This window comes from Eurosta solidaginis, chromosome 5 (genome assembly GCF_040869045.1).
Source record: "Eurosta solidaginis isolate ZX-2024a chromosome 5, ASM4086904v1, whole genome shotgun sequence".
Classification (NCBI taxonomy): domain Eukaryota; kingdom Metazoa; phylum Arthropoda; class Insecta; order Diptera; family Tephritidae; genus Eurosta; species Eurosta solidaginis.
This window is the reverse complement of record NC_090323.1, coordinates 115,651,278-115,676,722: the sequence shown is the minus strand read 5'-3', so window position 1 is coordinate 115,676,722 and position 25,445 is coordinate 115,651,278. Positions and strand designations below refer to the sequence as shown.

General features: G+C 41.2%; 1 protein-coding gene, 1 long non-coding RNA gene and 1 pseudogene across 4 annotated transcripts in view; 1 reads left to right on the top strand and 2 right to left on the bottom strand.

Annotated features, from left to right (window-relative positions):
- LOC137253956 (uncharacterized) overlaps nucleotides 1-15,526 on the bottom strand; it is a 47,170-nt gene extending 31,644 nt beyond the window's left edge. Inside the window, exons 1-2 of the long non-coding RNA XR_010953941.1 lie at nucleotides 15,345-15,526; nucleotides 15,172-15,285 (exon numbers count right to left, since the gene is read on the bottom strand). This is a non-coding gene — a long non-coding RNA (uncharacterized lncRNA). The remainder of the gene's footprint in view (nucleotides 1-15,171; nucleotides 15,286-15,344) is intronic.
- The window catches only part of LOC137253953 (SANT and BTB domain regulator of class switch recombination), a 474,140-nt gene that overhangs the window by 163,501 nt on the left and 285,194 nt on the right, over nucleotides 1-25,445 (top strand). The window lies entirely within an intron of this gene.
- Nucleotides 15,728-20,360, bottom strand: LOC137252836 (GPI transamidase component PIG-T-like; annotated as a pseudogene).

The window sequence follows — 25,445 nt, the reverse complement described above, 5'->3', positions numbered from 1 at the left end:
TAGCTATCGGCAGGTGGTGCGGACCTTTTTCGTTTTTTAAACTTTCTTTTTCTATTTGGAACGTCTAAGAGTCAGCAGCGAGCCCCAGGTGAGTAAGATAAAAACCAACCTTTTTATACAGTGCGAGTGTCAGTGAATTAAGATTTGCAAATAATTATTCTCATTTGTTTTGTGCGAATAACTATTTAAACTTTGAATTGCCAAGTGCAAATTTTTTATATTTTCACAATCCAGTGCAAATAACTATTGAAACTTTGAATTGCCAAGTGCAAACCTTTTATATTTTCACAATCTAGTGCAAATAACTATTTTAAACCTTGAATTGCCAAGTGCCATTTTTGTATATTTTCACAATTTGCAATTGCAACAATTTTGCAATATATCTGGTTGTTTGCATTACCATTTATTCCGGGCACGAATGTGTCATTAAACATTTTTTATTTCTTTATTTGCGTGCGATCGCGCCCTACGACACGGGTGCCACATTCCCCCCGCAACATTTGGTCCTTACGCGCCGAGAAAATCAAAAATTTGAAGACAACATAGGTGATATACCCCATAATCAGCGCAGCGGAATAATTGGAAATTATTAGCCAAGCAAGAAAAATTGTTTATAAAAGTGTTAAATTGGAAAAAGTAATCAGCGAAACAAAACCAACTAGCACAACATTTGGCAACTCGCTATCACACAGCACACATACTGCCATAAAATCATCACATTATACAGGCGATTCATCACCTCAAAATCATCACATCAACAGTAGCATACATCATACAGTCCATCATCACATCATACAATCCATTACATCATACAGTCCATTAGCTTCATCACACAACATCACAATCAAATCAATATAATATATCGCATCCATTAGAATCACATCACGTCAGCGCACAACATGAAACAGTCCACTAATCAACATCACATACAGCATACAGTCTATTAGCATCGGCATCACATCGAAAACACAAGGTACGTGGTTGCTTGGTATTGCACATATTTTTTTAAATTTAATTTACGTGTTTTACGTAAAAGTGCACTGTGTGATAGTTACAAAAAGAGGCAAAGCAAGTGAAATTGCTAGATTTCGTGTTTTTAAGCACACAATCGCCTTTTGACGATCGGGTAATTCCCCCCACCAGTGGTAAGGGTTACTCGACACCGCTCAAGGCAGACAGTCAGTGAATTTTTTTAGTTTTTTTTTCACGTTCATCACTGCACTGTATTGTACCCCTCGTCGTCACAGGCGTTGTCAAAACTTCTAGTCAGGAACCATATTTTCACTTGGTTGATAGCCTTAGCTTGTCTATCACAGAGTTCACTTTAGTAATCAGTTTGCGAGCTGAAATATTACCAAAAGCCAAAAAAGTATCACTACGTTGGGTGGCTAGTGGCTTGATCACACAATTTATACTGAGTCTTATATTATATAGCTGTATTTTTATCGCTTTTTTCTTAATAAATACTTTAAATTGTATGTTTTCCACGTCAAGTTGAATAAAATTATTTCTTTTGTTGGGTAAGATACCCTGGTTGGCTACTCGGCGATACTCATCAACGTTCACATAACACCTTTTTGTATACACATTAAATCCTCGTCAGGATTTCTATTTGTGTTTCACTTTCACTTGTATACACATTAAATCCTCAAGGGGATTTCTATCTGTGGTTCAAATTTCTAGAATTACACACATTAAATCCACAGGATTTCGATTTGTGACATATCCACATTGGGATTACATCTGCGTTTTTTAAAACCTTTTTTTTTTAGACACGCTAAGTTATCAAAATATTTCTATCTGTGTCCAACACACCCTTTAGACACATTAAATATTTGCAGACGAATTCTCTTCTCTGCATTGCACATCACTGTAGACACATTAAATCCTCGTCAGGATTTCTATCTGTGTTTGCTGTCACTTTGTACACACTAGAACCTTTCAGGATTTCTATCTGTGCTGCATATCACTATATTTATATCACTATAGACACTAAATCCTCTTCAGGATTTCTATCTGTGTTTATTTCCATATCACTGTATACACATTAAATCCTCGTCAGGATTTCTATCTGTGGCTTACACAATCCTCGTGAGGATCTCTATAAGTGGTTCATATCACTGGCCACATTACATTCACGGCAAAATTTACATTTGATTAAATTTTTTTGCTTATCACTATTCACATAAGATTGCTATCTGTGTTAACACATTGAATCAGACCAGAATTCGTGCGTTCTTAAAGCTTTTACATATACAGCGCAATCACAGCAGGATTGATAGCTGGACTACGTTAAAAAACAAAAAAAAAAAAAAACGAAAACACTCTTATAATTTTTTTTGTGGTTGCATTTACCTCCGAGCTCGACACCTTCAAAGAAACAAAATATTCAAATTAATAAAATCAATGGAGACTTATATTAGATTGGCTGATTCCATAGTGGAGTTTGAACAAGACTTCAACTCAAGGGGAGGCAAAAGAAATAGTGGGCAGGTGCTCATTAACAAACGAGGGTTTTGCAACCGCCTGGAAGAATCTAAGCGACAGGTACGAAAATAAACGTATCCTCGTCAACACACAATTAAAACTTTTATTTAATCTGACGGCAGTCGAGCAGGAGTGTGGAACATCAATTAAAAAATTGCAACGTGAGATCAACAATTGCATTTCTGCGCTACAATGTCATAATATTGACATCACAAATTGGGACGCAATCATAACTTATTTATGCTCCACAAAACTCCCTGAATCTACATTGGCTCTTTGGGAACAGACCATAGAACGGAAGACAGATATCCCGAAATGGGAGGATATGGACAAATTCCTGTCCAATCGCTTCCAGACATTGGAGACGGTTTCCGATCTTAGGGGTAATAAAACAACAAAAACACCCAAAAGTCAGAGTTCGAATTCTAGGGAAAATTCAACGAAACTTGGGGTTTACCAAGCAAGCGTACCAAAGTCGGCATGTAAGATGTGCAACAGTACGGAGCACAAATTACGAAATTGCCAAAAATTCCGTAGGTTGTCCACGTCAGGCAAAATCGAATTTATCAAAAACAATAGTTATTGTCTGAATTGTCTGTCGGGTGGACACAACGTGACACGATGCACTAGCCAATTCAATTGCAGCACGTGCCACGCAAGGCACAACACCTTGCTCCATCTTCCGACAGCACAACCAAAGACAACTCCTCAAAGGTGGACTCAAAACGCCACCGACAATTCACCTTCAACCTCACAGCAGGCTAGGGCAAGGATGGAGTCTGAAAAAAGACAAGATAATACTAATAACGTCTCTTCGTGTCATGCTAACACCACTAAAGGGGTGTTATTAGGAACAGCGCGGGTTCATATAATCTACAACGGGGTGAAATTTTCCGCCAGAGCGTTGATAGACTCTGGGTCCGAATGCTCTTTCATAACTGAAAGACTAAAGAAGCGAATAAACCTTCCGTCCAAACGTTTGCATGTGCAGGGGTCAGGAATAAATAATACACCATCTGCACAGGTAAAGGAATCATGCTCAATTAACTTAGGTTCGCTTACAGACCCCTTAGTAAGCATCCATACAGTGGCCCTAGTCCTGCCTAAATTAACAGGGGACCTTCCGACTTGCCAAGTGAGCGCAACGACTCGGCAAGCATTCCCTGATCTGATTCTGGCGGATAAGAGGTTCTTCATTAATGAACCAGTCGACCTCATACTTGGAGGCGATATTTATCCCCAGATCATACTAAACGGTATACGGAAGAACGTCCTAAATACGCTTCTCGCCCAAGAAACCGTCTTCGGTTGGATTTTAACCGGTCGTGCAGATGCACCTAACCCAACTAATACGCGGGTATCCTTTTTCAATGAAATTAGCCTAGACAAACAGTTAGCCGCTTTCTGGGAACTTGAAAACGTACCTACAAAAAAGGCCCTGACCGAAGAAAATGCCTATTGCGAGGCACTATGTAAAAACACAAAGGAAAGGAATTCAGATGGAAGATATACTGTCGCCCTTCCATTCAAACAAAGCTTCCCAAAAACCGTCTGTTTGGGCCCATCTCTCAAGAGCGTCTGTTCTCAGTTCTATCGGAACGAGACGCGCTTAGCCAAGACCCCGGCCCTACAGATGGAATAAAATAGGGTACTGACAGAATATGTCACGTTAGGGCACATGACTAAGGTGCACACCGTAGTACCACCACAATCAACTGATTGCTATTTCTTACCGCATCATGCGGTGATCAAAGAAGAAAGCACAACGACTAAAGTAAGGGTCGTATTCAACGCGTCGTGCCCGACATCCAATGGCATAAGCCTGAACGATGTTCTACACACCGGCCCAGTACTTCAATCCGACTTAACAATACTGCTCCTCCGATGGAGATTCTACAAGTACGTCTTCAATAGCGACATTGAGAAGATGTACAGGCAAATTTGGGTAAAGGAAAATCAAACCCAATACCAAAGAATAGTTTTTTGACTCAAAGCAGAGGACCCTGTCAGCGTGTTTGAGCTCAACACGGTAACCTTTGGGGTAAACTGTGCCCCCTATCTAGCGATCAGAACCCTACATCAACTTGCTGATGACGTCGAGGCGTCTCTGCCAACCGCAGCGCACATCTTGCGAAACAGTATGTACGTCGATGACGTCCTTGCAGGGAGACATAGCATCGAGGCAGCAATCGCGGCCCGCGATGAAATCACAGCTGCATTGAAGTCAGCAGGATTCCCTCTGCGAAAGTGGACATCTAACTACAGTAGGATACTACAGGGCATACCCAAACTTCACAGGCTTATGGAAGACTTTCTGGAATTCGAGGACGCGAGCATGGTAAAAACCCTAGGCATCTGTTGGAACGCGCATTCCGACTATTTCTATTTCACAGCGAAACCAATCGAAAACCAGGACATCTTAACAAAAAGGGCGATCCTATCTGCCATCGCCAAACTCTTCGACCCTTTAGGCTGGCTTGCTCCAGTTATCATCGTAGCTAAGATATTAATGCAGAACATTTGGCTGGAAGGGACGGATTGGGATGAACCGGTATCCACAATCACTCTAGATCGGTGGCAAACCTTTATGCAGGAGTACCCCGCTATTAACCGGATTCGTATACCTCGGTGGGTGCACTTCACCCCAACCAACGATATAGAGATTCACGGCTTCTGTGAAGCGTCCGAAAAAGCCTCCGCGGCTACGGTTTACGTGCGAGCTAAGATCAACGACAGGACATACGTTAGTCTACTCATGGCAAAAACGAGGGTGGCATCAGTAAAAACAATTTCATTACCACGATTGGAGTTATGCGGTGCCGTCTTGCTGGCAGAAACTTTGGAAGCTGTGATGGAGAACCTGAACTTAGGCACATTCAACATGCACCTATGGACAGACTTGACCATCGTCCTAGCATGGATTCGAAAACACCCGTGTTCCTGGTCAACATTTGTAGCTCACAGGGTGACAAAAATCGTGGAGAAGGTAGGAACGAAAGCATGGCATCATGTCGAGTCCGCATCAAATCCAGCGGACTTAGCAAGCAGAGGACTTCCAGCCACGGACCTAGTCAACAACTGTTTGTGGTGGCAGGGACCCTCTTGGCTGCAAGAAGGCAAAGCGAGGTGGCCATCTCAAGGCGAACAGGAGTACCTCACAGACATCGAAGAAAAACGAGTACAAGTGCATGTAGCAACGAACATCAACCATAGCGAGGATATTCTTGATCAGTTTTCCGATCTATCAAGGGCGTTGCGGGTAATCTCCTACGTTATAAGATTCGCCAATAGAACCCATCCAAAAACTAAAACGTCCTTTAAAGCAGAGTCGCACCAGATTTCGCCTGACGAAATCAAGGCTACGACTAGCCGCCTCATCAGGATATCCCAAACCAACCACTATGCCGAAGAAATAAGCTCTCTGAGAACTAGGAAACCCATCGCGACCAAAAGCGAGATTCTCTCTCTAGACCCCTTTAACGACGAAGATAATGTCCTTCGGCTGGGGGGTCGTCTCAACGCATCCAGAGACGTTCCCGTCGACGAGCGTCACCCGATAATCCTCCCTTACGCCTGCCGACTCACCCGTCTCCTAGTCCAGTTTGTCCACACCATTTCCATACATGGTGGAAACCAACTAATGCTGCGGCTCTTACGCACGCAGTATTGGATACCTCGGGTCAAAAACATGATCCGATCCATCATCCACAACTGCAAGGCCTGTACGCTATTCCGCAAACGTTCCCCAACGCAACTCATGGGAACCCTCCCTACGGAACGCACTACCTTTAGCAGGGCATTTTCCAACACCGGGGTGGATTTCGCAGGACCGTTTGATATCAAGTCTTACAGCGGACGAGGATGCCGCATGTCAAAGGGTTACGTCTGACTATTCGTCTGTTTTGCAACTAAGGCGATCCACTTAGAGGCGACTAGCGACCTCAGCACCGCCGCATTTCCAGCAGCGTTTAGTCGGTTTGTCGCCAGACGAGGATGCCCGAAAAACCTCTACTCCGACAACGGGACGAACTTTGTCGGTGCGTCGAGGGCTCTCCGCTCGGAGTTCAAGTCATTCCTCGTTGATGCGCGCGACCAAACCCTCTCGAAGTACGCCCACCAAACCCTGACATGGCATTTCATACCAGCCGCTGCTCCTCACATGGGCGGGCTGTGGGAAGCGGGAGTCAAGAGTTTCAAAACTCATTTCAAAAAGATTGCATCGGATCATAAATTTACTCTAGAGGAGTTTAGCACCCTCCTGTGAAGGATTGAATCCTGTCTCAACTCCCGACCCCTAAGCCCGTTTTCAAATGACCCGTCCAACCTTGAGCCACTTACCCCCGGGCACTTCCTAGTCGGGGGCCACCTACTAGCGCCACCCGAGATTGACGTCAGCGAGAATCGCGCTTCGCTCGTCAATCGATGGGAAAAACTTAAGGCGTTGCATCAAACCTTCTGCAAGCGGTGGAAAACGGAGTATCTCACCGAACTGCAGAAGCGCGTTAAGTGGAAGCATCCACAATCGAATCTCAAACAGGGGGACTTAGTCGTCATTAAAGAGGACAATCTGCCCCCCAACGAATGGAGACTAGGTCGGATAGCCAACCTCCATTATGGCCCCGATAACCGAGTTCAAGTCGTCGAACTTGATACGGCAAGGGGACAAACCACCAGACCAATCACGAAATTGGGTGAGGGAGACTTGTAACTCCCAACCGCTCTAACAAACCCCGTAACCCAGCAATGTTTGTTGTGAATTTGCTAGTGTATTTTCAATAAAAAATACCTTCAGACAATTCTTTGTTGTGGGATTAGTAAATCTGAATTGTTATTTTCTATGTGAATTTGTCGAACTACTTCTGATCGTGCGGGAATTGAAATACTATTGATTGTTGGTTTGTTAGTCATCTGAATTATTAGGTTTTCTGGGTAGTAATATGGTCTCAATATTAGAGTGTCTCCTTCTGTTTGATAATCTCAAATACAATTATATTTTTTGAAATCTAATCCTAATATTCCATCGCATGGGATTGGGAAATTGTCTTCTACTACGCGGAATTTGTGTCTAATTGGTAAATAATCATCTTTTAAGTCCGCTTTAACCGTGCCAATAGTGCTTGTTATCCCTTCACCAATTCCTCTTACATTTGTTTTTTGAGAATTATTTATCGTGACATTACTGTCAATTTGACCCTTTTTTATTATTGAAATATCCGCTCCCGTATCGATTAGGAGGGTTGATATGGAATCACTCAGAGTTGTTCTGGAAGATATGTAGCTATTAAGGTGTAAATTGAAAATATATAATTTTTTTTATTTATTGAGGTGGGGTTTGTTGGTTTTCCTGTTGTGTAACATTTCGGACATTTCTGGTGTTATTGTGGGTATTTCCGCGAGATCCGAAATTTCGACCAGATCTTTGGTTATTTTGTCCGTTATTATTATTATTGTTATTATTATTATAGGTATTGAAAGAACGTCTATAATTTCCTCTATAATTATTGTTTTGTTAACTCCTGCGGAAGTTACCTCGGAACTGATTTTGTTGGCGAATATGAAATATTGAATTTGGATTTCCAGTTACCTCTGTGCAACTGTTAGTGAATTTTGATATGGCTTCGTTCATTGTTGTGAACGTTCCAGCTTGCATAATTTTTTTACCTTTCGTTGGAGCTGTTTTAACACACAGCTGATTGTGTAGCATACTTGGTTGCTAACTCTGGTGTTAGTCCGTCAGATATGTAAGCGCCTTCCAACGATTTTGTGAGCCTTTCAATTTCAGCAGTGTATTGGTTTGCCGTTTTACTACGTTGTTCAGGAATTTTGCTGTCAAAACTTCAACTGATTCACCTTTAATTGCTGTTTTTAATTTTTGTTTTATTGCTTCGATTGAGCTTTCGGTGCTTAATAGGTTTCTGGCTGTTCCTTTCAGCTTGGTTTTTATCATCGAAACTGCTATAGCTTCATGGGTATCCTTAATTTGTTCTAGGATATCCAAAGCATCTAAGAAGCTATTCAGATTCTCTGCTTTACCATCGAATTCTGGCAGATCTGACGAAGCAGTCTTTAAAAATTCGACTATTGTTTGTGGCATTTTCCAGTTTCCACACAATAAATCTTAGTATCGTTGAATTTTTGTTGATACACTTATACGATTTTTCCGCCAAGGTCTTCTCTTCCACAAGCTTGTTCAGGATGGTTTCCCATTTCTCCATTGGGGTATATATTTGTCCCTTAGAATTAGACTTTGTCTAGACCATCTGCTCGGCTCATGTATCTTTTCTTTAACAATTTATTGTGAGCTGAGTATAATTTGAGAAACAAATTGAGGAAAGTGCAAATTGCTAATATTATCAACAAGATTTTGATATATTCTAATGCTTCACTATGGTCAGTGACCTGAATGGAATTAATTACGTTTGCATTGGGTTCCTCTACTTTGGATTCTTTACCTCCCATTTCAAAATAATAATTGCTAAAATTTTCTTATATTTATTTATTAATATTAGTCGGTACGTCCCATATATTTAACTTCGTACCTCCACCTTTCTTCAGCTGTGGTTAGTCCGGGTATTAATAAATTTTCTAAGGTGGGTTCTCTAGGCATGTCAATCAGTTTCCACCATTCTTTAAGTGAGACTAATTTCTTTTAATTTCTTTAATGATATTATACCTTTCTTAGAATTCCTATTCTAAATTATCAACAGCGCGGTCGATAGCCTCGTAGTCAAGGTCATTAGGCAATGCACTCTCCATTGAAAAAGCCTACTTTATATGCCCTTGATTTTTCTTATTTCTGTCTGTTTATGCCACCAGCCTAAATATTCGCTACCACCCTAATGCACATTCTTGGCAATTTTATTATTTACCGGTAACGGCCCACCCCTGCCGAGCGCTAACTTCAAAGGGGAAAAACTCGACGAAAGTTAGCTATCGGCAGGTGGTGCGGACCTTTTTCGTTTTTTAAACTTTCTTTTTCTATTTGGAACGTCTAAGAGTCAGCAGCGAGCCACAGGTGAGTAAGATAAAAACCAACCATTTTATACAGTGCGAGTGTCAGTGAATTAAGATTTGCAAATAATTATTCTCATTTGTTTTGTGCGAATAACTATTTAAACTTTGAATTGCCAAGTGCAAATTTTTTATATTTTCACAATCCAGTGCAAATAACTATTGAAACTTTGAATTGCCAAGTGCAAACCTTTTATATTTTCACAATCTAGTGCAAATAACTATTTTAAACCTTGAATTGCCAAGTGCCATTTTTGTATATTTTCACAATTTGCAATTGCAACAATTTTGCAATATATCTGGTTGTTTGCATTACCATTTATTCCGGGCACGAATGTGTCATTAAACATTTTTTATTTCTTTATTTGCGTGCGATCGCGCCCTACGACACGGGTGCCACATTCCCCCCGCAACATTTGGTCCTTACGCGCCGAGAAAATCAAAAATTTGAAGACAACATAGGTGATATACCCCAGAATCAGCGCAGCGGAATAATTGGAAATTATTAGCCAAGCAAGAAAAATTGTTTATAAAAGTGTTAAATTGGAAAAAGTAATCAGCGAAACAAAACCAACTAGCACAACATTTGGCAACTCGCTATCACACAGCACACATACTGCCATAAAATCATCACATTATACAGGCGATTCATCACCTCAAAATCATCACATCAACAGTAGCATACATCATACAGTCCATCATCACATCATACAATCCATTATATCATACAGTCCATTAGCTTCATCACACAACATCACAATCAAATCAATATAATATATCGCATCCATTAGAATCACATCACGTCAGCGCACAACATGAAACAGTCCACTAATCAACATCACATACAGTCTATTAGCATCGGCATCACATCGAAAACACAAGGTACGTGGTTGCTTGGTATTGCACATATTTTTTTAAATTTAATTTACGTGTTTTACGTAAAAGTGCACTGTGTGATAGTTACAAAAAGAGGCAAAGCAAGTAAAATTGCTAGATTTCGTGTTTTTAAGCACACAATCGCCTTTTGACGATCGGGTAATTCCCCCCACCAGTGGTAAGGGTTACTCGACACCGCTCAAGGCAGACAGTCAGTGAATTTTTTTAGTTTTTTTTTCACGTTCATCACTGCACTGTATTGTACCCCTCGTCGTCACAGGCGTTGTCAAAACTTCTAGTCAGGAACCATATTTTCACTTGGTTGATAGCCTTAGCTTGTCTATCACAGAATTCACTTTAGTAATCAGTTTGCGAGCTGAAATATTACCAAAAGCCAAAAAAGTATCACTACGTTGGGTGGCTAGTGGCTTGATCACACAATTTATACTGAGTCTTATATTATATAGCTGTATTTTGTCAAGTTGAATAAAATTATTTCTTTTGTTGGGTAAGATACCCTGGTTGGCTACTCGGCGATACTCATCAACGTTCACATAACACCTTTTTGTATACACATTAAATCCTCGTCAGGATTTCTATTTGTGTTTCACTTTCACTTGTATACACATTAAATCCTCAAGGGGATTTCTATCTGTGGTTCAAATTTCTAGAATTCCACACATTAAATCCACAGGATTTCGATTTGTGACATATCCACATTGGGATTACATCTGCGTTTTTTAAAACCTTTTTTTTTTTAGACACGCTAAGTTATCAAAATATTTCTATCTGTGTCCAACACACCCTTTAGACACATTAAATATTTGCAGACGAATTCTCTTCTCTGCATTGCACATCACTGTAGACACATTAAATCCTCGTCAGGATTTCTATCTGTGTTTGCTGTCACTTTGTACACACTAGAACCTCTCAGGATTTCTATCTGTGCTGCATATCACTATATTTATATCACTATAGACACTAAATCCTCGTCAGGATTTCTATCTGTGTTTATTTCCATATCACTGTATACACATTAAATCCTCGTCAGGATTTCTATCTGTGGCTTACACAATCCTCGTGAGGATCTCTATAAGTGGTTCATATCACTGGCCACATTACATTCACGGCAAAATTTACATTTGATTAAATTTTTTTGCTTATCACTATTCACATAAGATTGCTATCTGTGTTAACACATTGAATCAGACCAGAATTCGTGCGTTCTTAAAGCTTTTACATATACAGCGCAATCACAGCAGGATTGATAGCTGGACTACGTTAAAAAACAAAAAAAAAAAAAACGAAAACACTCTTATAATTTTTTTTTGTGGTTGCATTTACACCAAAGCCACTAAGCCGTTTACCTCCGAGCTCGACACCTTCAAAGAAACAAAATATTCAAATTAATAAAATCAATGGAGACTTATATTAGATTGGCTGATTCCATAGTGGAGTTTGAACAAGACTTCAACTCCACCCCGGCCGAATCCCGGAACAAGCACACCCTTGCACTACTGCAAGAGGAGCTAAGGGCACTATGGAAGAAGACCAAGTCCACATATGAAAGTCTTCTCAGCAATTCTGAACTGTCCAAAGACGAGCTCAGCTCATTAAGAAAGAAGAATAAAAGTTGCTTTGCATGCTACCTGCAATGCATGTCTGCTGTGGCGGCTGAAGCCGAAGCCATCACTCCACAGCCGGCCAAGGATGAAGCAAAGGATGAAGATTCTTCGCGCCGGGGACATAAAATGCGGCTGCCGCCTTGTGACACCGATGTATTTAAAGGCGACTACCTTTCCTGGCCAGCCTTTAGAGATATGTTCACGGCGATATACATCCACAATACTGATCTGAAAGATGTCGAGAAATTACATTATCTAAAACAAAAAACTCAAGGGGAGGCAAAAGAAATAGTGGGCAGGTGCTCATTAACAAACGAGGGTTTTGCAACCGCCTGGAAGAATCTAAGCGACAGGTACGAAAATAAACGTATCCTCGTCAACACACAATTAAAACTTTTATTTAATCTGACGGCAGTCGAGCAGGAGTGTGGAACATCAATTAAAAAATTGCAACGTGAGATCAACAATTGCATTTCTGCGCTACAATGTCATAATATTGACATCACAAATTGGGACGCAATCATAACTTATTTATGCTCCACAAAACTCCCTGAATCTACATTGGCTCTTTGGGAACAGACCGTAGAACGGAAGACAGATATCCCGAAATGGGAGGATATGGACAAATTCCTGTCCAATCGCACCAGATTTCGCCTGACGAAATCAAGGCTACGACTAGCCGCCTCATCAGGATATCCCAAACCAACCACTATGCCGAAGAAATAAGCTCTCTGAGAACTAGGAAACCCATCGCGACCAAAAGCGAGATTCTCTCTCTAGACCCCTTTATCGACGAAGATAATGTCCTTCGGCTGGGGGGTCGTCTCAACGCATCCAGAGACGTTCCCGTCGACGAGCGTCACCCGATAATCCTCCCTTACGCCTGCCGACTCACCCGTCTCCTAGTCCAGTTTGTCCACACCATTTCCATACATGGTGGAAACCAACTAATGCTGCGGCTCTTACGCACGCAGTATTGGATACCTCGGGTCAAAAACATGATCCGATCCATCATCCACAACTGCAAGGCCTGTACGCTATTCCGCAAACGTTCCCCAACGCAACTCATGGGAACCGTCCCTACGGAACGCACTACCTTTAGCAGGGCATTTACCAACACCGGGGTGGATTTCGCAGGACCGTTTGACATCAAGTCTTACAGCGGACGAGGATGCCGCATGTCAAAGGGTTACGTCTGACTATTCGTCTGTTTTGCAACTAAGGCGATCCACTTAGAGGCGACTAGCGACCTCAGCACCGCCGCGTTTCCAGCAGCGTTTAGTCGGTTTGTCGCCAGACGAGGATGCCCGAAAAACCTCTACTCCGACAACGGGACGAACTTTGTCGGTGCGTCGAGGGCTCTCCGCTCGGAGTTCAAGGCATTCCTCGTTGATGCGCGCGACCAAACCCTCTCGAAGTACGCCCACCAAACCCTGACATGGCATTTCATACAAGCCGCTGCTCCTCACATGGGCGGGCTGTGTGAAGCGGGAGTCAAGATTTTCAAAACTCATTTCAAAAAGATCGCATCGGATCATAAATTTACTCTAGAGGAGTTTAGCACCCTCCTGTGCAGGATTGAATCCTGTCTCAACTCCCGACCCCTAAGCCCGTCTTCAAAAGACCCGTCCAACCTTGAGCCACTTACCCCCGGTCACTTCCTAGTCGGGGGCCACCTACTAGCGCCACCCGAGATTGACGTCAGCGAGAATCGCGCTTCGCTCGTCAAGCGATGGGAAAAACTTAAGGCGTTGCATCAAACCTTCTGCAAGCGGTGGAAAACGGAGTATCTCACCGAACTGCAGAAGCGCGTTAAGTGGAAACATCCACAATCGAATCTCAAACAGGGGGACTTAGTCGTCATTAAAGAGGACAATCTGCCCCCCAACGAATGAAGACTAGGTCGGATAGCCAACCTCCATTATGGCCCCGATAACCGAGTTCAAGTCGTCGAACTTGATACGGCAAGGGGACAAACCACCAGACCAATCACGAAATTGGTCCTACTGCCACCCTCCAGTGAGGGTGAGGGAGACTTGTAACTCCCAACCGCTCTAACAAACCCCGTAACCCAGTTCTTGTTCACCCCGAACGAGGGCACCAAATCCCCTAACCCAGCTCTCGTTCACCACGAACGAGGCCAACAGAACCCTACCGCAGATCAGCTATCTGCCACAGAATACCAGTGAATCAATAATCATGATTTTGTCTTAAAACATCTACATACCAATTCTAAATATTCTCGCGGAATTTTGTTCTTACGGATTTTTTATTCCCGCGGAAAAATTCCTCCAATTTTTTTTTTTTCTCCTAGGGAGAAGAAAAATTGGGGAATAGGAATTTCGAATTTTCGAAGTCAGCTGTGTTGTCAATTGAAATTTCATTGCGCATTTCTTATTTTGTTTAAAAAATTGTAAGGTTTATTATTGTTGCTAATTTGTTTGGAATTAAGAAGTAAGGTGTAAACAATGCACATTATTGCATTTCATGTGGTATTCACTGAAATGAATAATGAATTGGTGCCACAGCAATATCAACAGAGGAGCATCGGCGGGATAACACAAATCCGCCGGAGTTGCCTGCTTTCATTCTGCAAAGCAATTTTCTGGCGGCCGCGTCGAGTTGAGTTCGTCTTTCGCCATATGCCAAAATCTCACTAAGCCTTCTTAAAAAATCCTTGCGCAATTTCTGGATGGCTACATCAAATATTCAAAGAGCTCTTCCGTTGCTTATGATATACTTTTCGACTTAAAATAAAGAATATTGTGGTTGTTGTTGCTGTTGTATTAACAGTGAGAATATTGTGGTACAATGTAAATACATATTTTAGCACAAATTTGTACAATTAAGTGTTCTTCCTTAAAAGAACTAGTTTCCTTTAACTATTTTTGATGCATTCCCTTTAATTTAATTAGTGAAAAAACTCCTATGAAATGGCAAAGAAATCTCCCTCTCCCTCACATTCATAATACCTACTTTTCTCCCATAACCGGTTTCCTCTCTTTCGAACATTGTTCAGAATAGGAGGGAAGGGAGAAGTGGAAAAACTCACAAGGAATTTTTATTTAAAATACGAGGAATGGGAGAAGGGAAAAAACTCGCACGGAATTTTCGTTTAGAATTGGGCTGCTAATATTTTATTACCGTAAGGGAATATAGTTTAACATCATACCTTTTAAATCCGTTTGCGTATCAATCTCCGTTATGTTGTGCGCAGGTTCTGCATGTTCCTGTGGTTTGGCTGTAGTAGCATGTGAGGCAGTTGTTTTGTTCAACGTTGTTCCACCTTTTAAATTAACTGATTTGAAATTAAGGTGGTTTTAGCTATCGTCACTACCTACTTACCAGCTAAGGAATTCAGTAACACGCCTGTGATAGTTCATCTCATCGTGACAACAAATATTTACAGATTTACCACATCTCTTCATTTGGTACGTCAGTAAACGCAATATGTCCTCAGCTTTGAAATTGTTTAACCCTAAGAGTAATTGAATTCAATTGCTTAAATTCATTGCGATCTATTTGCATTTTCCCTTAAGTTGATTCTTCTCCACCAACTCACGTCAGTCTCATTTTCCGCTTCTGTCAGGTCTTCATCTTCCCTAGCTTGCCATGCGTAGCTGTGAAGATGGTCCAAGGCTTCTTGACAAGTTTCAGGTCTAATAAATGTAATATTTGTTATAGAATCTAAACATTCATTACCGTGCGCAATTGTGCCGTTGAATACTTCAGCGAACCATGCTTTCCCAATATGCGGTGGAGGATTTCTCGTCCAAATCGCGCACAATGTCACTTAATGTAGCACGTTCGATTGTCCCTTCCAAGGTTTTCGTTTTAATTGCTAGCATATTCGATTGCGCAGCCACATCGGCTGTGGATTTGCGTGCACATGTCCACCTCTACCCAATACATAAATACATAGAATTTAACTTATAAATTTTTAATTACTGAAGGCTTTGCTTCAGCGGCATTCGGCACTGGTGGACATAGCTCTCGACAAACTTCATATTTATCAAAATCACGTAAATTAGACTTATATGTAGCATCGGCATTAGCAAATAAGACCCTCATTACTTTTCGCAACCTTTGCTGCGTTTTAGGTAAAAGCTTCGTATCTTCAGCACCCACCAATTCCCTGGCGATTAGTGACTGCTGCAGCCGTCGTACAAGCTCAGTGGAGAATAAGTCATTACCCTACCGGAAATGCACTTTAGCAAACGGCTTGACATGCTTGTGGCAATATACTAACACCGGCTCGATTTCATCGGGTGGATATTCCAGCCACTTCAGGAATATATAATCAGAATCAAAAGATATTTGTACTGTACTTAGAGCAGGTATTCCGAAAACCAATCCTAAATGATATGGACGGACACGTTGAATACTTGGTATGTAATGTATTATATTTGGTTTTAAACTGTATTCCGCACCATTTTTAGTTTGCACACTCAATTTCAACGGATGCATATAGGAAGGTACAAACCACGGTATATTTTCTTGCAGAATGATAGGCAATGTCGAATACTGGGTATTTGTAATTTGTGTTACTATTTGACCTCGTTCCTGTCCATGCCCAAGTATGTAACGATGCGCATAAAGTGGACGAGGTTGTGCTAATAATACTGTTGACTTGATTTGCTCTCGGCTTATCCAAGCGATATTAAATAGTCCATCAGTATCAACTAAATTTTGTATATCGTATACGTTGTGAATTGATTTACTACCACCACGCAAAGAGGAATATTATATGCTGGTGCTGGTGTTAAATCCTAAGGTTGATCATCGAGATGATCCAAACTGCAATACCCATTCAAACCTTGTCCAAACAGACGTCGTAGCGAAAAATCACCATTTGAGCCAAGTCGTTTTCGACCATAGACTAAATTTGCCGTTTCAGTAAACTCTAAAATGCAATCGCTATTATAACTTTTACACATTGTACGCATTTTTATACCCAACGAGTGGTAATTTGTATTGTGAACATAGCCTGAATTCAGTAAGGACGCGAATCCTAGTTTGCTATTGCATGGCAACATTTTTTTTCCATGGTGTTAAATTTTCTGTGCAAACGATTTCTCGAGGCAAGCTGGCATAACGTTATAAATTGTGGTATTTTTTCTTTACTACCAGTTACAAATTGTGGGCGAAACTAAATTTGGGCTCCACACTATTTGTTTTGTCAATAAAATTTAAGGAGGCGCATAGTAGTCCGGAGAAGGTGCTTGCAAGTTTCATCCACTGATCATCGACTATGGTTGATGGCAGTTTTTTCCCGCAAACCATGCTCTTACCGCTGCGCCCGGTGCTGAGTCCACTATTGGATATCCTAAAGTTTCATATCGCCAAAGTACGTGAGTCAAGCCGATATGTAACTCTTTAACCTCGCATAAGAGCAAGGTTTCTGCAATGGGACGTGCTATGATTTGTGTGTAATGAAAATTATCTTTATCGCCATAATGCCAATGGGTTGTAAACGGAAAATACATATTAACATGTCCATTTGGCAGGGGCAGAATACAAAGTTCTTCATGAACTTGCACAGCTTCAATAGACCAGATCAAAAGGATGATCAGATGAATATTTTCGAATATTCGTAGCCTTCAAAATCGTCCTTAGAAGTTGACACAGACGAATTAATGCCAATAAAACAAATCCGTATCAGAAAACGGAAGCTGTTCCGCTTAATACGCTTTAAGAAGCTATTACCAGCTAATGTCTAGAGGTGAGGTTGTGCTGATAATACTGTACGCTTAATCCAAATTTATGCCGAACACCTTCTCCAATCCGGCGATCCCAATGGTAACAATCTGAAACGAAAAGAAAAAATATTATATTAGTCGAGCTACCCAGCAACTTGGAAAAAATCCACGTTTCTTGGAAATTCATTCTAAAATGTGTGTATCATAGTGTACAAGTACAAGTGTGTTGACTTATCTGTCAAGCATTCTGACAGGCACTCGCTGGATTCGGAATGACAGCGAATTCAAAATGGATACCATTACCGAGTGCGCCGAATGATTGAAAAATTGAAAAAGTCGATACGATTGGTAGTCAAAAATGTTGTCGTTGAGACCAAAAATGCGACTCAAGACCTGAGATTTCCATCAGGTGAGCGAGGCTGTTTGTAGTTTTGACGTTTATCGCTTAGTGAACACACTTGTATAGGTACACTATGGTATGTATACTCACTGCCATGAATGAATGACATTGTGAATGAACAAAACAAGGTTGCCACTCGATGAAATTTTCTTTTGTCTTTTCTTACGCCGTAAACGCATTGCGCGCGATCCAAAGAGTATCACAACTCGGATCCGCGGGATCCAACAAACTCGAGTGTTAGTAACCGAACAAAAATCAACTAACGAAAACCCTGAAGATACAGCCTGGTTTCACTGAAAACACACGCGCCAGGTTGTATTTCGATAGTTTTTTGTGACATTCGGCCGTCCTTTTTTCTTCTTTCTTTTTTTTTGAGAAAAGTTTGTAGTTTGCATAAAAACACAATCAAAATCAGCCTGCTTGGAAAAAAAAGGGGGTGAACCACTCGAGACCGAAATAATTTTCGCGGTTTATCTGTGCAAAATTAAAATGTAAAACATTAACAAAAACATGGCACACTCCATGGTGGTCTCGCTTTCATGACAGAAATTGTTTTTTTGTGTATTGAAGTTCCGACAAACTTTCGTCAGTCCCTTTTAGCTTGAAATCCCAGCAGGAATCAAGTAGTGTCATCTATGCTTTCGATACTACAAACAAGGGAGAAATTAAACCTTTTAGAACAAACTATAAATTTAATGTCGCGTTAGGACTCAGTCGCGAGCTGTCCCTAAATATTATCACGACATGACCATTATGTATCATTACACTGCAATGGGCAGCACCGCACAGCTGTCTCATTCCAACGATTGGAAGAATGAACAACTGACAGCTCTACAAATTGCCACACTCGTTAGTGTAGGCTATTCCCGCAGAGTTGTGTTGAAATCAACAAACACACCACAATTTGTGATTCTCACACAACATGGCCCAAATCAACACAAAGAATGTTCCCAGACAGCGAGTAAAGGCCTCTTTACATCTGTCGCACATTTTATATGCACGACGTCATTTGACTAGTCATTTTACAGTCATTCATAGGTTATGCTCATAGTCACATTTGCATGGGCATGGGTAAGTTTTGTGACCAAATTTTTGTAGGGCAATTACAAGGAGCCGTGACAACACAGGGGTTTACCGTGAGATACCGTCTATTATCGCGTATCGCCTGCCTGAGGCAACCACCAAAAAATATAGTTTGCCCTAAGTCAAAACTATTTTCAAAACGAAAGATACCTTCAAGCGTATCTCGATAAAATTATATTTAATATAACAGTGGTTTCAACCACTACAAATACATCATTACATCGACAGAATAACTTAATCAGATTATTCATCCCACATAAACCCTTAACACGAGTACGCCAACCACAAGCTCGACCAATTAAGCGTCTACTCTCCGCCCCTACGCCACCCAACCCCCCTTAAAATGCAAACCAAATAATAACAAGTTCCCGTTCCAGAATGACGGGTTTCTCGGTCAAACGCAACAAGACGGAGCAACGCGTTGACTCCTTCACCGTCTCCTGCCGGTTGTGCCAGAAGAACCACGTCATACGACTATGCCCGCTGTACAGGGGAATGTCGGCAGAAGAACGCCTCCGGGCCGTCCTTATACACCGGCACTGCCCCAATTGCCTATCGCCGTTCCATCGGTTAGAGATATGCCCTAGCAACGTCCGTTGCCACCGCTGCCGTGAACCACACCACACCACGCTTCACATGGAGGACGAGCAAGCACGGCTACGCCCAATCCCTTGCGAAGAGAGCGACGAGGTGCTATCGATCAACATCACCGAGGACACACGATCATGGCCCCAACAGGTAGCAGAGGAGGAGAAGGAGATGGAAGAGTTCACGAGAAGTGCAGCCGCGTTAGCCATCGCCCCAACGGCTAGTGGAGAAGCACGATCCTTCCGACCGCTGCTTCAGCATGAGAAGCAGAAAAATAATCAGCGACACATGGAACACGGGGATGGCGCGGAGACGCGTCCTTTCCGCCCATCGCACCGCAATGCCAGTGGGCGCCGGGGCGGCGCGGAGCCGCGTCCGTTCCGCTCGACCCGACTCTCTACTGGCAGAGCGGCCCCGTATCAACCATGCAAGAAGGGTACCACCTCCACTATCGTTCCACATCAGGCGCACCCCGCCGGCTTCAGGACAGGGCGCTTACGGGAAACCCACGACGCGATGACGATCACCCGAGTATTTATTGCTATTGCTCCTACAGCGATCATACGAATAGAGGCAGGGGGGCGCCTCCATCTGGTGCGCGCACTCATTGATCCCTGCGCGCCGACGTCCGTGATAGACGCGCACCTGGCCAACGACCTCCAACTCGAACGGCTTAATACGGCCAGAACTACGAAGTGCACACTAGTGTTGCGCGGGAAATACGGGGTAACGAATCGAGTCACGACTCAGGCAACGGTGGTAGCACGGCATACGCGTCTCAACCCAACCGCGACGATTGACTCCTCGGTCGCCGCACCCTTCCAGTTTATGAGACTCGCAGACCCGACGTTCTATCGATCTGCGCCGGTTCTCTTAACACTCGGGGCCGACGTGTACGCCACCATTATGGTTAGTGGCACAGCCCCAGCAACGGTCAATGGGCTCCTCACGCAGCCGACGATCTTCGGACTGGTCGTTTCAGGAGCGTTCCAGCCATAACGGTCTGGCAGCGTTCTTACGCGTCTACAGCGACATCCAGTCTTTATATAATACATAATACAAATTACATCCAATTAACCAGGTGCATCAAAACCAAGCAACCCCACGTACATGCATACTAACTTTTCCCTTTTTTATTCACAGCTCCGCTGTGGCTGCATTAATGGTGACCGGGAGTTCACAGGAGACCACATTGGAATTTTAATTTATTTTAATTTATTTCATTTATTTAAGTTATCACGCCTCGGGACGGTTGCTGGCGTACTCATCCGTTTTTTTTGCTCTTTCGAGTTGCTCGCCGCAAGGGGGCCGGCATGTTTAGGCCACCAGCCTAAATATTCGCTACCACCCTAATGCACATTCTTGGCAATTTTATTATTTACCGGTAACGGCCCACCCCTGCCGAGCGCTAACTTCAAAGGGGAAAAACTCGACGAAAGTTAGCTATCGGCAGGTGGTGCGGACCTTTTTCGTTTTTTAAACTTTCTTTTTCTATTTGGAACGTCTAAGAGTCAGCAGCGAACCCCAGGTGAGTAAGATAAAAACCAACCATTTTATACAGTGCGAGTGTCAGTGAATTAAGATTTGCAAATAATTATTCTCATTTGTTTTGTGCGAATAACTATTTAAACTTTGAATTGCCAAGTGCAAATTTTTTATATTTTCACAATCCAGTGCAAATAACTATTGAAACTTTGAATTGCCAAGTGCAAACCTTTTATATTTTCACAATCTAGTGCAAATAACTATTTTAAACCTTGAATTGCCAAGTGCCATTTTTGTATATTTTCACAATTTGCAATTGCAACAATTTTGCAATATATCTGGTTGTTTGCATTACCATTTATTCCGGGCACGAATGTGTCATTAAACATTTTATAATAGTGAATCTCCACTTGGTGTGTAAAATAATTCCTCTATTTATAATAGACATAGCAAAAAATTTATATTGTTGATGAACTGAATAAATATTGTTAGTTACTCGGTATTAATTCTTCTCCTTTTTTATTTCTTTATTTGCGTGCGATCGCGCCCTACGACACGGGTGCCACATTCCCCCCCGCAACACTGTCTTTAAACGAATTTTTTCCTCTGTGTTTGTGGATAAATTAATTTTTTGGTACAAAATTGCTACCGCTTTTCTAAGGTTGAATTTTTTTACTTCCTCTCTTTCTTTTGATTTTATCTGGTTTTGGAATCTTTGGTTTTTCTATTTTATGTTGCTGATTTCTACTTACTTCTGTATTCTTCTTTGGTAATTGCCTTAGGCCTTGTTTATTTTTTTCTAATGTTTCTACTGCTTTTTCTGATACTTTTTCTAGCTTGTTTTCTTCTTCCTCAATTCATTGGGTGCAACGCAAAAATACTGCGTCAAATCCTTCCTGACTACTTATATCGTTCATTTTAAAATTTGGGTGGAAACAAAAATTATTAATTCTATTGGCAAAAATCTACTTTTGGCCCATAACTGGCAGCCGTTAGGTTGCCAAATGCTTCTAAAAATACTTCTTTCTAGTTTGCAGGATTCCTTGTTTATTCCACTTCGGTATGCGTCGGTGGTGACCTTTTTGGTGGTGGTAGTGCAACACATTTCAATGGAAGGTATACCAATTGCGTGGACAAATGTGGCAGATGCAAACGGTTATCATCCAGCTGGTGATCATAAACCCAAGTTACCGGAACAAGTGTTATTTAATTTGTTAATAAATTCTGCCAATAACGCCAGAAAAGAGCTTAATCCCGTATTTAGTTTTATGCTTTCTTCCCCGTGTTTGCAGCTGTAAGGGAGGATGCCAATAATGAGGCAGGATGCCAATTATGAGGCAGGATGTTAATAATGAAGCAGGATGCCAATAATAAGGCAGGATGTCAATAATGAGGCAGAATGCCAATAATGAGGCAGGATGCCAATAATGATGCAGTTTCGGCAATCGGATGCCATATTAGGCAGGATCGCCATGTAATAATTGAAATAATTGATTTTGGTGTAGTGCCAATTTAGCGGCACCAGACGGAATTGAGTTCTTTATTAAAAAGCTGTTTCTTTTATACAAAATTTCTATAAGCTAAAATACCTACTTACACTAATACTTACAAACTAAGTGTATTATATACATATACCTTCGGTTCCCTGGGAACTGCATTCTAAGCATAAATAAAATTAGCTGTGGACTCTGCAACGCAAGCATAAGTAAATCATTTTAATAATATGTATACAGGTAAAGGCTTGTGGCGAGCAAGCTTTAAACATTAACATATCAAGGTTCAAGTTACCAGACGGTGCACGGCGTAGTTACCGTGGCGTGTAAAAAGTATATGTTTCTACAAATGAATGAATGTGTTAATGAATCTCAGGCCGTACCAAAGCGAGCCAAAATATATGTATGTACAAATGTATTAATATGTATGTAAGGGTCAATGCATTTTAAGAGATTCCAAAACGGGTCGAAATATATGTTTGTACAAATGAATGAATAACTTAATGAGTGAATGTTACAATACAGGCTACCAACGCTTAGCATTACGGGAGCCCGGAAAACAACCCTGACGTCTGCACTGTATGTCATTCTGCACATTCCACCTGTAGACCTAGTAGCAAAGAACATAGCGTTAACAAGTGCAACGAGACTCAGTGGCTCCGGACAGCTTGCGCTTTGACCATACGGCCATAGTAGTATGACGTCATGAATTACAGGATGAACATACTACCCGATTCCCTATCTGCGCTTCGAGGGGCTCTTAAAGCCAAAATAGAGGTGAGTAGTTGGCGCAAGGGTGCTCAAATGACGTACGAGGCAATACATGTGTACACAGATGGATCCAAAGTTGTAGCAGGAGTAGGGTCTGCGGTATACTTTGCTGATCCGAAAAGAAACAGATCCTACAAGCTTCAAGACCACTGCAGTGTTTTCCAAGCAAAAATTAAGGCAATAATCTCGCATAGCAAGACATATAAAAGTGTGTTAGAGTGTAAGCAATCCCTTGAAAGAATCGGGACGGGGAAAAGCATACATCTATACTTGGTCCCAGGGCATATTGGAATAGATGGGAATGAAAAAGCGGATGAACTAGCTAAAAAGGGCGCATCCCTTGAAGCTCGCTCCGTAGATGTCCCAATTAGACTGGGCGAGATTAAGCGAAGGCGAGAGGTGCACATGATCGACCAAGTGGGAAAAGCGTGGGTCCAAGCACGAGTCTGTAAAGTGTCGAAGATTATGTGTAGGTCTTACAACCTTAGACTAACAAAAATAGTATATTATATAATTCTACCATCATTAAAAAGAGAGGATTGTTGACTCATGGCGGGTATTTTGACTGGGCTTTGCCTTCTGGCGTCACATTCCTTTAAATTAGGCTTGATCAGTGATAACAGATGTAGGAAGTGCGGGTTGGAGGAGGAAACGATCGAGTACGTTTTGTGGTCGTGCTCTGCGCTTGGCAGGCTATGACTTTAGCTATTAGGAGTGATATAGCTGTCAGATCCAATAGCAGCAAGTGACATAGGTTCTAGAAATTTTCTAGCATTGATTAAGAGGACGGAGTTATTTTATAACATAGGTGCTGGTTTTTGTAATGGGTTTTCAGTTTGGTCGTAAAATAAATTTCTGATAACACTACGGGCTCTTTTAGTCTAAGTGAGGTCCTCATGGACCGGCCAGTTCAACCTAACCTAACCTTGCCATAAAATAATTTTACTTATGCCGCTTTTTTGTTTTGAAATCTTCTTTACATTACAATTTTACGAAAATTATATTTTAATGTTGAAGTATATCATTTCTATGTATAACCAAATTTAATTTACTACATTTTTATTCCATTTTTTTTTTGGTAGAAGAGTTTGGACTATAATGCTTTTAGGCTTTGAAATCGTTCTTACCGTAAAATTTTATTATAATGTTATTTTAATAATAAATTATAACATTTCCATGTATAACCAATTTTCATAGAATAAAAGCAGTAATATTTATATTATACTGCTTTCTTGGTTTGGAAATTTGATTTACTGCTTTTTTGGTTGGCAAATTTAAAGTGTTCCAGGTATAAAACACATTTTAAATTTTGGTTTATCTTTAGTCCCAGTTCGGCCGACGAGTAACCGGGGTGACTTTTTTACATTCTCCCCTCAAAAAAAAAAAAAAAAAAACATATTTTTAAACTCATTTTCCGTGAGATCTTAACTTTATGAATTTTACGTCGAAAAAATGCAAAAAAAAGGTTCAATATTTTTAGTCATTTACACTGTTTTACAATGTATTTGGCCGACGAGCCCATTAATTATTTAATAAAAAACATATCTTTAATAAATTTTTTAAACAAATTTTCCATGACATCTTAACTTAATGAATTGTAAGTCGAAAAAATACAAAATAAGGTTTTATAATTTTAGTCATAGACAACTGTAACGGGTTGAACACTTTTTTTTGTTTCTGACAGTCACCGGGGTGGTAGCGTTGGCCAAAAGTGTAAAAATCGTCAGCCAAACTAGGGTTAAACTTGAACTCTTAATGGTATAAATTTAAGTTAATGAATAAAATGGTTTCGAAAAAATATATTGGCATCAAATTTTTCAAAAGGCAGTAAGTGAACTTTACTGCCTTTTGCTATAGACAACAGTATAATTAAAGCACTAAGAAAATTCAAAAAACGACTCCCTTCTTTTTACAATATCAAATGAAA